Source organism: Dreissena polymorpha, chromosome 15, assembly GCF_020536995.1.
Source record: "Dreissena polymorpha isolate Duluth1 chromosome 15, UMN_Dpol_1.0, whole genome shotgun sequence".
Taxonomy (NCBI): domain Eukaryota; kingdom Metazoa; phylum Mollusca; class Bivalvia; order Myida; family Dreissenidae; genus Dreissena; species Dreissena polymorpha.
In genome coordinates this window covers 51239151-51254581 of record NC_068369.1, presented here as the reverse complement: position 1 = coordinate 51254581, position 15431 = coordinate 51239151, and the positions used below count along the sequence as shown (strand labels likewise).

Sequence of the window (15431 nt, the reverse complement as noted above, 5' to 3'; positions counted from 1 at the left end):
GCAGTCCAAGATTGCATATTGCAGTTGAGAAAAGTGCGAGTCTTTTTGACGATTTATTATAAACGCGATTTATTTCACATTTTAATGTACTGTATAACGACATATTTGAATTGTCAATTTATCACATTTTCCTTATTTCGTTCAATGTGCATTGTTTATAATCCGTTTATATACTTTTGCCATTTTAGAATGTGCAACAAGCCATACAAATATCGCACAATTCATAAATAATCTGCAATATTTGCTTTCCGATTTAATTCACGTTAGGCATAGAGATGTGTGAAGTAAAAGATGGTACACGGGTATAATGCACTCGTTTATCTGTTGTGTAATGGGATGTTTTCCAGTCTTTGTTTATTCATATGTGAAATTATTTTCTTGTACAAAAAGGGAATTTACCATAGACAAATAAAACATTGTTCAAGTTGAAACATATCTTTGTATGCAGAAATCTGCAAATGTAATTGAGTTTACCAACGGCTATTTTTTGATAAACTGTTCCGGTTCATTTGTGTCTTGTTCTGAGAAAATTGGGCTTAAAGCATGTGCGTAAAGTGTCATCGCAGATTAGCCTGTGCAGTCCACACAGGCTAATCAGGGACGACACTTTCCGCTGTTATAGTATTTTTAGTTTCAATGAAGTCCCTCCTTACTGAAAATCAAATCGAGTAACACACTTTAACAGTTTGTTGTTGCTTAGAAAAAATTAAAGATTGTGATGCTGATAAGAAACAAACTGTTGACGTGTCTTGCTCGACAGTTTGCAATAGGTGATGGAATGTTACACTATATTCTCAGTTCGTGTTTATAAACCTACACAACTGCGTCACAGTAAATCATATCTAAACATGATGTCGAACAATCGCAAACGCGCACATTTGTCAAAACATCGCAGTCTTAACACTGCTGATCATGTTTTCACAATAACCAAAATTAAATCCAGTATTGACCAGATTTTCCGGTAAATCAGTACACAGTACATTATATGTTTCAATACTAAACTTCCTGAAAGAGCGTAACGTCAAAGATACTGGGAGCCGTTTCATCAACGATTTACGACTAGTTGTAAATTACGATTAACATAAATTACGATGTTTCAATGAAATCGCGTTTCATCAAGCAAATCGTAAATTAAAATTACATAAATTTCATACATAAATATACGACTGGGTAATGGCACCCGTAAATTAACGTAATGGCGGTCGTTTTTGTCATCCAAGATGGCAGGAGACGAACAATTACCAATGCCAAGGCTTTTAAGGGAGAGATTGTTCTCGAAAACCTTAGAGATGAGAACATTGCTTCGATATATCGTCTAAGTAAGGGCGGAATAGAGCGATTGTTGGTTTTGATCGGGGAAGACATAGCACCAACTTGCCGGCGAGCTCATCCCTTTCATTCCGTCGCTTAGGTATGTAAATAAGGCGAAGAAATCATTGATATAAACAAGTATAATTATAAAATTGTATTTATTTTCAAATAGCAAATAAGTAGCATTTAACCCAAAAACTTGAGAGTAGTTGCCCTTTGTTTACTTAGCATTTGACAACTCGGATTTTGCAAAATGGTTGAAGAATAAGTTATTGTTGTATCTTTTCTTAATAAAAGCATTCGATGATTACCGTTATTAGTTTAAGCATTTATTGTTGTGTTTCTTTACAAATGACTTTATGTTAAACTCATTCTATTTTGTGTCGACGTGTACTTATCGATGACTTTAAGTGCAGACTGATTTACCCCACCCGCTAATGTTGAACTTGTAGTTGTTCTACTTCCAAATGTTATGATTGAACAATACTTTACCTCGAAATTGTTGATTATAACATCGTGATCATGAAAATGAATATGACATCATGATGTTGTTTGTGTTTGCTATTTTTAAACAAGTTATTGTATTGGTTAGTTATGTAGATGCTGAGTAATGGTACCTTATGTATTTAATAATTGTAGAAAAATCAGCTTAATTGTTTCTATATTGTTCTCATTTGATTACAATGTTGTTCGATCGGTCATTGTCAGCTCGGATACTACTTACCTGTACCCCGGGTACTCTTTAAGTATACTTACATGTAGAGCTAACCCTGTTACAGTTAATTATTAACTTAATTTTCTTTAATATAGCCGGCAATTTAATGCTAAATGGGTTGTTGTAGGCTTAATTTTTTTAATTATGTTCACATTAATGTCATTTTTTTTCTCAAATAGTCTTTATATCATCGAAATTTATACTCAAAAAGCATATTGATGCAGTTTTTTCAAAAGGTAAGTTTAATTTAGATAAACAATATGGCTTTACATTTATCTGTAGTGCACTGTACCACATCGAATTTTGGGCAATAATACAACTCGGGTACAGTCTAATAAGGACCGGGTATGTTTAAGTATATTAACCTTACCCGAGGTACATGCAAGTATGCTTAATGATACCAGGGGTACATGTAAGTAGTACCCAAGCTGTGAATAACCAATCGAGCGTGAGTAAAGTAGATTGTACCTTATGTCTTTAATAATTGCAGAACAATTACCTTATTTATTTCTATATTGTTTCCATTTGATTACAATTTATTTATTTGTCAAATTCAATTCTGCAGTGCTATAAATATGCACCCCCCATCCCAAAAATTTATTTCGTGCATATTGATGGGGCTTTTTTATTTATTTACTCCTTTTCTGCATTCCTCCCTTTTGTGTTGGTAATGTGAACATGAAATGATGAGCACTTTCATGTTAGGGGTAATGAATAACTTTTATTTTTTTTATAGATTTTGGCATATTGCATATTGCCAAGGGAGATGTTTACTGAGGATTCCATGCCATTAATATGCAGGCTGTTGCTGATGCCAGCATGAGGTAAATGTAAATACAGTGTTATGATTCATTACCTTATCATTAAATTTGGTATTAAAGCAGATAAATACCATAAAAGGTTGAAATAAGCGTAATGCTTATCATCTTTGACATCTAATAATCATTAGTTACGTACATGCGCAAAAATCATTAACTACCACAATAAGCACTATTAGCACTGTGTGATCAAGCTTTTGTTCTTTTATGTGTTAGCCAATGCAGCTATCAGTATTATCTTTAAATATTGTCTTAAGTTACATTATTTCATCTAGGTAAGGTAACTAAAATATAGTGATTTGATAATACTTAAGCTAGTTTTGTGAAAATTATTGAGATGCTTTCCTACCTTAATCTAACAATATTAACTGTGGACTGCTGTTTTATCAAAGACAAAGCAACTGCCCAATAAAATATTTCAATTTACAGCAATATCTGAGCACCAATGATGAGGGTCATCTGCTGGGAGATAGTGGGTATCCGTTAAGGACTAACCTGATGACCCCTTAACCTCATCCCTCCCATGCTGCGGAACAGGCCTACAATGACCATCTATGTAGCGGGTGGGTAGTAGAAAGGGCATTTGGAGTGTTGAAATCACGAGATTGGTAACATATTATATAGGTTGTGAAATATACGTCTTATTAGTGCGAGATCAACTTACCACACAGTATTTAAATGAAGTATTAGTGCCAATCTCTTTCTCACAGTGTCTTAAATCAAACGTAACGTCTAAAGCTTGATAACGTACAACTTTAATAATCAAATTTTAGAATTTATATGTAAAGTAACTTTTATAATAACTGAGGGTTGTTTGCATGTGTAAATATGATGTTTCATAAAAAAATGTCCGTTTAAATAAACTGATGATTTATTCATTTTATTTTAAATCTTAAAAATTCATTTTGCTTATCATCAGACTCTATGTATGAAATATTGTTTACTAGTGCATTTAAATGATATTATGCATTAATAGTGAATACAGGCACAAATAAAGTGTTTTGTAGGCTATATATTATATATAATTTATATTGAAATTAAATTAATGTCAATGGTATCAGGACAATTTAGTCACTTAGACAAATGTCTATGTTAAAGAAATACATTTGATATTTGTTTAGATATCTGCATGCCACTGGTGGATGTTGGCCTTTCAAGTCCAATAAGTGCTGTGAAATATCAACTGTGTACATGCCCCTGCATAACCTGTGTCTGGATTCAAACGTTCCACTGATAGAGGAATTGGTTGGAAATGAGATGGAACCAGAAGTTATGAACAACACACCAGTACATCGAGCAGCATGTGATAAGAGGCAGCAGCTGATCAAACTGTTTCATAAAATGTGTTAAAAATTTATAGTTATAAATGTTATAAAGTGATAGATGGCTCGAGTCTTCTCTGAATAGGCAGAGCTACACTACTCAGCCAAATGGCGTAAAGTTGTGTCATAGCTGATTTGGAAGGATTGGTATTCCTGGTCGTCTAGACACAATAGTTACAACAGCTGATGTTTGCATGTTTTATAATTTTGTATGCATAATTTGTCTAATATTTACTTCAAGGTTATAGGTTTGTGAAAGAAAAAAATGTCAATGTTCTGAGGACCAATAAAAAAAGTTATGTGTTAGGTATTACCAAGTGCTTGATTTAATATTTATTTTAAAGGGAACTTTTCCTAAATTTTGGCAGATATTCAAGTTTTTCATTAAACGCTTTTATATTGATACATGTAAACACTGGATCTAAAAAGCTCCAGTAAAAAAAGAATACAATTAAAGAAAGATAAAAAGTAACTCCTACAGGGCTCAAACCACTGACCCCTGAAGTAAAAGCCTCACACTAAGACCACTTGTCCGTCCATGTTGATACAATGAGTGATGTATTTTACACTTTATATAAGCAATCCTCATCGTGTCACAAAATATTACGACAACAAGTGAACTCTACAAATTATTCAATCGTCGAGTGTTGCAGCAGATAGTTGCAACGCTTTAAAATTTTCAAGTTTTTAAATCGTCAAAAGTTGCATATAATGGATATTTTAGAGCATGGTAAATGTTCAGTATTACTGTTTCCTCACAAATATCATAACTACAACAAATGTTTGCGAATCTTAAACTTATTTTTTTTAATTTAGTAAATTTACCAAAACTGGAAAAGGTCCCTTGAATATTGAACAGTTATCTGAGCTCCAGAAAAGATCATATACTCAAGGTACTTTTCCCCATTAACAATTATTCAAGTGATATTTTACCCACTGACTTTCGCTCTAAAAGGTGTTCTCTGTAATGAACATTCTCAAAGCCACATTAAAACAAGGGCTGTTAGTAAAACATGCATGCCCCCATTTGGGCTGTCAGTTGTAGTGGCAGTCATTGTGTGAATACGTTTTTTGTCACTGTGAACTTGACCTTTGACTTAGTGACTTGAAAATCAATAGGAGTCATCTGCCAGACATGATCAATGTACCTACGAAGTTTCATAATCCAAGCTGTTGGCATTCTTGAGTTACCATCCGGAAACCATTTTACTATTTTGAGTCACCGTGACCTCGACATTTGACCTAGTGACCTGAAAATCAATAGGGGTCATCTGCAAGTCATGATCAATGTACTTATGAAGTTTCATGATCCTAGGCGTAAGCATTCTTAATTCATCATCTGGAAATCATTTTACTGTTTCAACTCACTGTGACCTTGACCTTTGACTTAGTGACCTGACAATCAATAGGGATCATCTGCCAGTCATGATTAATCTACCTATGAAGTTTCATGATCCTATGTCCTAAGATTTCTTGAGTTATCTATCATCCGGAAACCATCTGGTGGACAGACCGACCAAGCAAAACAATATACCCCCTCTTCTTTGAAGGGGGGCATAAAAAGTGGGCTTGTAAATGTAACGGTACTTTATAATAATAAGTGTGCTGTCTATAAATACGGATATTATTGTCATAAAAAAATAGAAGTTTTCCAATATATTAGATTGTTTCCGAATGTATTTACTAAACTTTACCCCTTTATGAGTCTCTGTTCAATTATTTAGTCATCTACCGTTAAAATGTTGTTTACCTGTGCATTTTTTTTGTATTTTTATTGAAATGTTTATGATAATAATGTTTATAGTATTTGATAACAGTTGCTATTACACTAGTTTTCAATGAATAAAACACAAAGAACATTCACAAATATTTATTATTAATCGGGAAGTAAAATATATTAACTGTGCATGGTATTATAATTCATATGACAATTTATATCTTACATGATAGTATGTGTAATAATAAGTTTCATGGACTCACTGAACACCATCACATGTAAAATCAATTAAAAGTTCCAGAAACAATTGAGCAATTTAGAAGATTTTTAAAGAGAAACCAGTTCCTCATGATTATTGCTTATGTCCCTCTGAATGGCATATCTTCCCCTTGACGCCATCAACATCTCCTCCCGAGTTTTATTACGCTGTTGCTTCATTCTTCACATGTTGCTGCAAGCAGATAGGTATAGGTGTTTATTTCTATCCAATACGCCATAGTAGGCACATGAGGACAACATAAATTCACAATAAAATTAACAACAACGTAGGCAAAGCAAAATGCAAAAATAAATAAATAATAAAGATAATAATACACACGCACGCCCATACGCATACACCCACACTCACACATGCGCACACGAATACACCCACTCCCATACACACATGCCCACACTCACAAGTGAACTAAACATACATAAAACGTGCATGGACAACACAATAATCATGAAAACAAGCGGAGAAGCCCATTATGAGTGATAAATAATTATAATAAAAACTAGTTTATACATTTAACAGAACTAAATATTAAATACACAACATATGACACTATGTTCATAATAAGTAAGCATGCCTACATGACCTGGTTTTGTTTCTGAAAGTTGGTTTTTGTATTGCAAAATTAACCTAGCTTTCTGAACTTAAACTCAACATTTGTGTGTGACACTAATGCTCTACATTCCAATTTCTTTTTTAAGTACATGGATGTCGAAAGAATTAAAAAAACAATACCTTGACACACAAGTTTATACCCTGGTAAATAGGTTACCGGTAATAAAGTTAAATGAAAAAATGCAGCAATACTTTATCCCCATAAAACAGAGTACAATGAAAAACAAGAGCACCGCATAACAGGTGTGAACGCTCGGCTACGGGTGCATTTTTTAACGAATAAAAGCTTGTCAGAATTATTTTAAGGTCCTTCACCTTTGACCTAGTGACCCAAATATGGGTGAGGCGTGTAGAACTCGTCAAGGTGGAGCTGCATATGAAGTTTCAAAGTTATAGGTGGAAGCACTTTGATTTTATGGCCAAAGTTCAATACATTGACAAAATGTTAAGGACTGAGCATGACACGGACGACACGACATGCTGGCTATGACAATACCTTGGGTTTTCTCCGAAAACAGCCCAGCTTTAAATTGAAAACATAAATTGTTACATTTTCATTGTAGGAAATAATTAGCAGTCAGCTTTACTATAATCTATAGAAAAAATAAATAATTACTAGTTGTTGCTTCTGCCTTCAGTTTTATGTTTTAATGTAGCTGAGTGACACAACTTCTGTTTGAGTTTTGTCAACCGTGTTCTCTGTCCATTCAATTTTGGTCCTTCAGCCAGTAATAACATTTTCTTTTCTGGAAAAACAAAGAAATGAAAACTGCATTTGTGATCTTTACATGTAACACAGTTTTGCAGAGAAAGCAATATAAATCAATGATGATTATTTACATCTTGTGAATCAACACTATAATAAATTATTGTGGAAAATGATATTTATTTAATGCTTTCTGGTGGTTTATAGAGAAATATCGGTGGATTAAAACGGATAATTTCACTATTTCAAACAATGAAAATTATCAGTGAGAATTATCGATAATTTTCATTGCTTAATGTGAAATGACGTCATTTATTTGACAAAATGACGACATAATCCCAACGACACTCTTAAGTAAAACTCTTTAACAATGTATATAAACTGCGAAAAATGACGACATAATCCCAACGACACTCTTAAGTAAAACTCTTTAACAATGTATATAAACTGCGAAAAAAGCATAAAATAAAAAGAAAATTTGTTGGATTCGGTGAAATATTGATTTTAATTCACTCGTGATCATAGAAAATATATATTTTCGTTCGTGGCTGCGCCACTTGTGAAAATATCATTGTCTATGATCACTTGTGAATTAAAAACGATGATCCACCGAATCCAACAAATATCCCCTATATAATAGACAAACAAATAGCATTCTCAATGATATGACATTTGTGATTACTAAACATGTTGTGTCATGTGAATCTAATACCTTATTGAAATAAAATATTTGATAATTGAACACAAAAATGCTGACATGACAAACTTTCAATCCATGATGTCTTGTTATTGTCAGCCTGAATTCCGATTGGTCTCTATTAAATTATATTATTAAACTGTTAATTGATCTACACCACAGTCACATTTCTGCATAGAAATAACAAAACAATTAATCTTACCAATACATTTTTATTCATGGATAAAGAAAATAAGCAAAAAATCTTCATTCTTGTCAATATCAATTGCCGCCTTAGAGTCTTTTGATGATTTTTGCTTTGGCAGACACTTGGCTGAAATAATTCGTGTTCAGATTTATCCTGAACGCGAATTATTTCAGCTGTCTTCATTCATAACCAACAAGTTCTCAACTCACATTTCAACCGTCTCCATCCAAAATAACTTCTTTTTGCGTTTAGTAACGGAAGGAGAGTGTCGGCCAAACAGCAATCGGTAGCCTTCCACACCGGTCTACACGTCGTTTTCCAGTGTTTGTTTTTGTTTCGATTCACAACTAGCATTGTTTTTGTTAGTCCAAATAATTAGACGTAATTCGACCTCATATTTATAGGAGTATGTTTTTTTGTGCGATGTTTGCCTTAGCTGACAGAACGCGCGAAAATTACGTCATGCAATTTTTCAGACTGTGTCACTATTTTTTTCGGTTACAAAATACGTATATTTAAGTAGTCGTATTTTATGTATGTTGCATTTACGATTTCGTTGATGAAACGGAGTTTATGTAAAATCGTAAACGACTACATTAATCTCGATACATAATTTACGATCGTATAAAAATACGTAATTATTGATGAAATTGAGCGTGACGTCAAAGATACAGCATTCTCCTCGCTACAAAGTTTTCCTTCGACAGTGTATATACACCCACGCTAATTTTCGTGTGCTTTTACCAGGACAATTCATGAGCAATAGATGTTGCTAGCGTAGGCGTTGGGTAAGCAATAAAATGAAAATGGGAAAAATCATTACACGCACCGTATGGCGTGACATTGTACATTGCTGCATAGTTTTCGCTAGCTTTTTGTTGGGGGCAAAGGAAATACATGTGGACGTTTTATTTAAAGCTAGAAAGTGTGTTTTGGATTACAAAAATTGTATTCTCATTTGGGAATTCAACAAAACATTTATATTATATTTATAATGGATTCAATATTTAATTCCAATATTAACTTTTTTAAATGCTTTATGTGTCGAAACGATGTTTTGATTATGCATGAAAAGCACAATTTCCAGGAGGACTACACCGGGTTAGTGATAACATTTGAAAATATAACCGATTCCGTATAATTGAATACTCCGGATAATTGAATATTCGGACGTGACAAATGGGCTATTCAATTAAGCGAAATATACTGTATTTGTTTATTTAACTCCTGTGTTGATGTTGACAGTTTACTGGAAGGTCACAATGACCTTTGTTTATGCCGTGCTTGCTTACAAATTAATAGGATAAAACTGGAACCCAAACTCACATGGTGGTCAATTTTGATCTCTCCCTTTGCATACTGTACTCATATAGTGATGGCGTAGCGTGTGTTATTCGCTTTGACGACACAGCATAGTGTCGGTCCAGTGTTGACATAAAGAGACCAGTTTTAATCCAGTTTTGACATTAAGAGAGAGATATGTGTCAAATGGACAACATGTCAGGATAATGAAATGGAAATATGTAAGTAGCTACTGATTGGATTGATTGGCACATAACAGGCAGGGCTTACTCTGCCATTCGCCATATTGGCCAATCGCTACAAATTGACCTATTTGGCTAAAGAAAATTATTTTTGGCCACAACTGTTTTTTCATTAAAACTAATAAAATAGCAAAAAGTAGAAGAATTTTGCCATAGCAAGGCGACTTTAGTTAAATACATTTTTGAGCCAGGGGAAGCATTCAGGAACCAACAAATCTAGTATATTGATCTTGTTGATACAGATGAATTAGGTGAGCAGTATTGGGCCATCATGGCCCTTTTATTGTCTTTTGTGTGATCAAAGTGATTCTGTGAATGGCACAATTTTGAGATTAATTTTGCTTACACTTTGTGTCTGCCTAGTGACCAGGAGGTCATGGGTTCCATCCCCACCGAGGGAGCGATATATTTTGATCTCCCTTATAGACACCAAGTACTGGTTCTATTTCCAGGAAGCAGACTCGAGAGCGTTTCAATGACTGGTACAGTTACAGTTGTGAAAAAAGCTGACTAATAAAACAGAGTTTAAATATTGGAAACAATTTTAGTAAACAATCGAAGCTTTGCAGAGAATTTGCAGAAGGCCTTCTAGATTGTTGAAATGTTTAAGGATGTTCATTGAAAATATGGAGTTGTTGAACAAAAATGGAAATGCATTTTTTAAGGGTAAATCATTGAACCATTGATGATATATTTAGTGAAGTCCCTTTTGCGGTTTTGAGTTAATTTGCTGTGACAAAAGGGGTGTGAATATTAACTTTTGAAGATAATTTTCCAAGAAATTAACAGTCTTCTCAGGTTTTATGCTGTTTGCTGCTTGTCAGTATATTTAAGGGTTGGAAATAAAGGCTATTAAACCTTAATCTTCTGTTAAAGGCTTTAAATATGATACTCTTTTCTAAGGGACAACAACTGTGTCAAACTGTGTATTTGAGTGGAAAATGGTTATGCAGCTAACTTTGTTTGATTGTTTACATCAAATATTTGTTAGATTGTTTACATCAAATATTTGTTTGATTGTTCACAGCAAATGTTTGTTTGATTGTTCACATAAAAAATTTGTTTGATTGTTCACAGCAAATATGTGTTTGATTGTTTACATCAAATATATGTTTGATTGTTCACAGCAAATATTTGTTTGATTGTTCACAGCAAATGTGCATGGAGCAGAATGCCTTGCTGGATGTGGACAGCAACCCTCTTTTTACACCAATAGAGATCAACATGGAGGGAGCTCCACTGAAGGACTGTGTACTCTCAATCAGGTATACACGAGTCTCGCTATGGGGAAATGGTGTTTAATGCAAGTGCCTAAAGTGTAGTCCCAGATAAGCCTGTGCCGTCAGCACAGGCTTATCAGGGACAACACTTTCTGCTTTTATGGTATTTTATATTCAAAGGAATTCTCTTGAACTGAGGTTACGGGATTTGCAATGATATTCAGTGTAAGCAATATTTGATGCAAATTCAAATTGTTGTTAACCTAGGGGGAAACTTTTTTTACAAACAGCTTTCGTTTGATAATTTTAAGACTATGCAATTAATTGTTTGATGTGATACAGTTGAAAATAATTGTGTAAATCTATCTGTATCTATCTGATATTTTATCAATTTCCAAACATATTACATTACACGTTAACAAATGCAGGTATATTTTTAACTTTACTACTTATTTTGTAGTGGTTACAGTGGCACAGAGAGGGACATTCTTATCAGCATAGCAGAGGTGCTTGGAGCTACGTAAGTACTGCAGGGTCAGGGATATGCCAGTGGTTTTTTTCCACCATTTTGGGAATGGGGCCGGGTCGCTTTGGACTTAGAAAATTCGCAGCATTTTAACTTAAATTGGGAAATGAGTGTTGTTGCTAAAACTGCAACAAATGCTTAAAAAAATGCTTCAAAATTGAGAATACAAGTTTTTTCAGTATTATTTTTACTAAGGTTAAACTTATATGGCTGGATGGGAGGTGAACAAAATGTTGAAATAAAAAAATAAATACATTTTTTGGGAAACCTTGAATTGGGAATTTTTAGGTCCCATTTGGGAAAATATATACTTTTTTCCATTGCGAATAGGGCCGATTACAACACCCGATTTTTGAGGATTTCACTTTCGCTTGCCCAGCAGGTAATTAACTTAAATAATCTGCTTGCCCTCAGAGTAAAAAGGTTGGTCCACATATTTAAGCTTATTTATTAGCTCGAATATAGCTTTATTGTTTTCAGAGAAAATCCGAGGTATTGTCATAGCCACCTCATCGTGTCTGTCGTCGTGTCCGCGTTGTGCTAAAACTTAAACATTTTGGTTTTGAACATTGGCTCTAAAATCAAAGTGCTTCAACCTACAACTTTGAAACTTCATATGTAGCTGCACCTTGATGAGTTCTACACGTACATGCAACGCCTATTTTAGGGCCAATAGGTCAAAGGTCAAGGTCACTGTGACCTCTAAAAAAAAATAAATGACAAGCTTTCATCTATTCAAAACTGCACCCGCAGCCGAGCGTGGCACCCGTTATGCAGTGCTCTTGTATTTAATTAAATGTGTTGCAAGATTTATTTGAAGAATAATTACATGTGTATGAATAACAAAAAGCAGTTTACATAAAATAATTCAGGAATGTTTTATTACCCTGATGATCATAATTAATACATTAAATCGCCTGATTGCTGCAAAAAGGTATCATATGCCTTCTAATTTCAATGTCACATGGTACATATTTTCACCAATGGGGCAAAATCTTTAAATATCACATTTTGATAATTTCGTGAATAAAAATAACTACCTGCATATGACTGCTTTTGCATGCCTCAAATGATTATCATATTTCATGGTTTTCAACTTGTTTTGTACCTGAAATTGGAGCTTTGAAAAACTCTCAGCCACTGTTATCCTTTATTATTCACCCAGTAATTTTTATATGAAGTTTTCAAAGTTTGCTTGTGGAATTCTTTTTCTTATGTCTCTTTATTGAATGGGCTTTGTTTATTTTTAGGTACTTTTGGTCTTTCTGACTATTGGAAATCATCTGCCCTTGAATCAATAACACTGTCCGCCGTTTTGAACGCTTTGCCATTGCCATACAGAGAGCAGTTTTATTGACTGCAAATATAAAAACATTACTTAGAATTATCACATAAATGATCTTTTATGAGGAGTTGTTATGCAGGTAACGTGTGTAGTTTATTTTATAGAATCTTTTTTTTAATCTTTTGATTTATTTTCCCAATATTCCTGGCAAGAATTATTTCTTTTTCAGTTGCCAGGATTATTTTGTGCGCACTGCAAAGAACAACCTGTTACCCAGTACCCACCTTGTGGTCAATGCGGCTGAAGGCTCGAAATACGAGGCTGCGAAGAAATGGGGAATACCAGCCCTCTCGAAACTGTGAGTAGACAGCGATATGAATATTGGGCTTAATGCCTGTGCTTTAAGTGTCAGCCCAGATTAGCCTGTGCAGTTGTCACAGGCTTATCAGGGATGACACTTCCGCCTTTATGGAATTTTTATGTCCCCCACCACTGTAGTGAGGGACATATTGTATTTGTCGTGTCTGTTGCTTTGTTGCTTTGTTTGTTCCAACTTTAACATTTTGCCATAACTTTTGCAATATCGATGTTTGGCATGCATGTGTTTCTCATGGAGCTGCACATTTTGAGTGGTGAAAGGTCAAGATCAAGGTCATCCTTCAAGGTTAAAGGTCAAATATATGGGTCAAATTCACTCATTTAATGTACACTTTTGCAATATTGAACATAGCAACTTGATATTTGGCATGCATGCTTATTTCATGGAGCTGCACATTTTCAGTGGTGAAAGGTCAAGATCAAGATAATCCTTCAAGGTCAAAGGTCAAATATATGGGGACATAGTGTTTCACAAACACATCGCTTGTTTATTTTAAGAAAGTCTGTTCTTAACAAAAATCCATTTAAGGTAGAAACGTCGTCCCTGATTAGCCTGTGCAGACTGCACTTGCAGTAAGTCTGGTTTTCCCAGAACAAGGCTCATAGGACCACTCTCTCAAAAGCATATAATGTACGTGTTTGTGGAAAATTGTGCGGATTTTTATTGATAATTAATGTCATAATTTCTATAATTGGTTTTCCAGTTATGCTAATAAAAGTGTATCTCAAAATTAATGACCCACAATTAAGTTTTCTATTGTAATTTTTTTTAAATTAACATGGTAAAATCACCAATGAGCAGATTTTAAATCAATTTCAAAATGTAATGTTACAAAATAGGTTGCATTGTGAGTACATGACATAATGATTGGTCATGTTACAATTAGAAATGAAAATTTTGTTTCCAAATTATTGATTATTGGCTTTTAAATCTTTCTGATGCACATATTTAAAAACCAGCCACTCATTTTAATGCTCTCAAAACGTAATTCTAGTGTGTAGTAAACCCCAAACCCCAAAAGCTGTTTATTAAATAATATATAACTGAATCATCAAATATTTCTTAAAAATTTCTTTCCAGTTGGATTTTGTCCTGTGCTCGACAGGGTAAGAAAGTTCCAGAAGACAAGTACTTGATTGAAATCGTCTCCAATGACAACCTGATGTCTCAGGTACCCACGGTGGACAACCAAAATGGCTCAGTCTTGGAAAATAGATCTGCTAGGGTTTCTGTAAGGGAAGCCAACCCATCTGAGATCGGCCAACAAAACAAAGTAGACTCAAAAGAAGCTGATGAAGCCCATGTGAACAAAATTAAGGGGAAAATGACTGATGCAGGATCAAATTCTGGTGGAAATAACAAAGTTGCGGAGAATAAAGGAGAGAAAAATATTGGTGCTAAACTTCAGCAGGTAAATAATGAGAAGGTTTCAGCTGTAGGTGATCGCGGATTTTCTCAGACAGACGGGGATTTCATGGAGAACAATGACTCAGATGCAATGCTTCTGCAACTTGAATCTCAGGAAAATTATCAGCCAGTCATTCCAGCTGTTGAAACTGAATTGAAAACTGCCACAAAGGACCGGGAAGTAAAACCGGCCTCGACTTCTGTCGCAAATAACGGGGATATTAAGGTCAAGGGTGTGCCTAGAAATACTGACGTTGCTGAAGCACCAGTAATGAATACAAAAGATGGTAAAGCTTTGAATAAGAATCTTCTTCCTGCAACCAAACATGTTGCACCTGCAGAAACTCCCCCTTTTGAGAGATGTAAGTAAGCTGCACTCTGGGAAAACAGGGCTTAGTGGATGCATGATAATTATACCCCCACAAACGAAGTTTAGGGGGGTATATAAGAGTGAGCTTGTCTGTCGGTCGGTCCGAATTAAGTGTCTGCTCTCTAATTCAAGTAGTTTTCATCCGATCTTCAACAAACTTGGTCAGATGTTGTATCTAGATGATGTCTAGGCCAAGTTCGATATGGTTCATGCCAGGTTACAAACTAGGTCACGAGGTCACTTAGTGCGTTTTAAACATTGAGCTTGTTGTCCGCTCTCTAATTCAAGTAGTTTTCATCCGATCTTCACCAAACTTGGTCAGAAGTTGTATCTAGATA

The 15431-nt window shown here is 34.5% G+C and overlaps 1 protein-coding gene and 2 long non-coding RNA genes across 4 annotated transcripts in view; 2 read left to right on the top strand and 1 right to left on the bottom strand.

Moving 5' to 3' along the window:
* Positions 1–15431, top strand: part of LOC127859748 (DNA topoisomerase 2-binding protein 1-like) — a 266921-nt gene that overhangs the window by 195344 nt on the left and 56146 nt on the right. The window lies entirely within an intron of this gene.
* Positions 1186–6000, top strand: LOC127859544 (uncharacterized). Of its 2 annotated transcripts, XR_008039436.1 has the most exons (5): positions 1186–1411; positions 2763–2850; positions 3274–3407; positions 3966–4756; positions 4869–6000. It is a non-coding gene; the product is annotated as an uncharacterized LOC127859544 (long non-coding RNA). The 2 variants fall into 2 exon arrangements; XR_008039435.1 differs by lacking the exons at positions 1186–1411; positions 4869–6000 and adding an exon at positions 1521–1567 and having other exon boundaries at positions 3966–4226.
* On the bottom strand, positions 6078–8917 carry LOC127859539 (uncharacterized). Its single transcript, XR_008039425.1, has 3 exons — positions 8572–8917; positions 7389–7518; positions 6078–6334 (listed from the first exon to the last, which is right to left on the bottom strand). It is a non-coding gene; the product is annotated as an uncharacterized LOC127859539 (long non-coding RNA).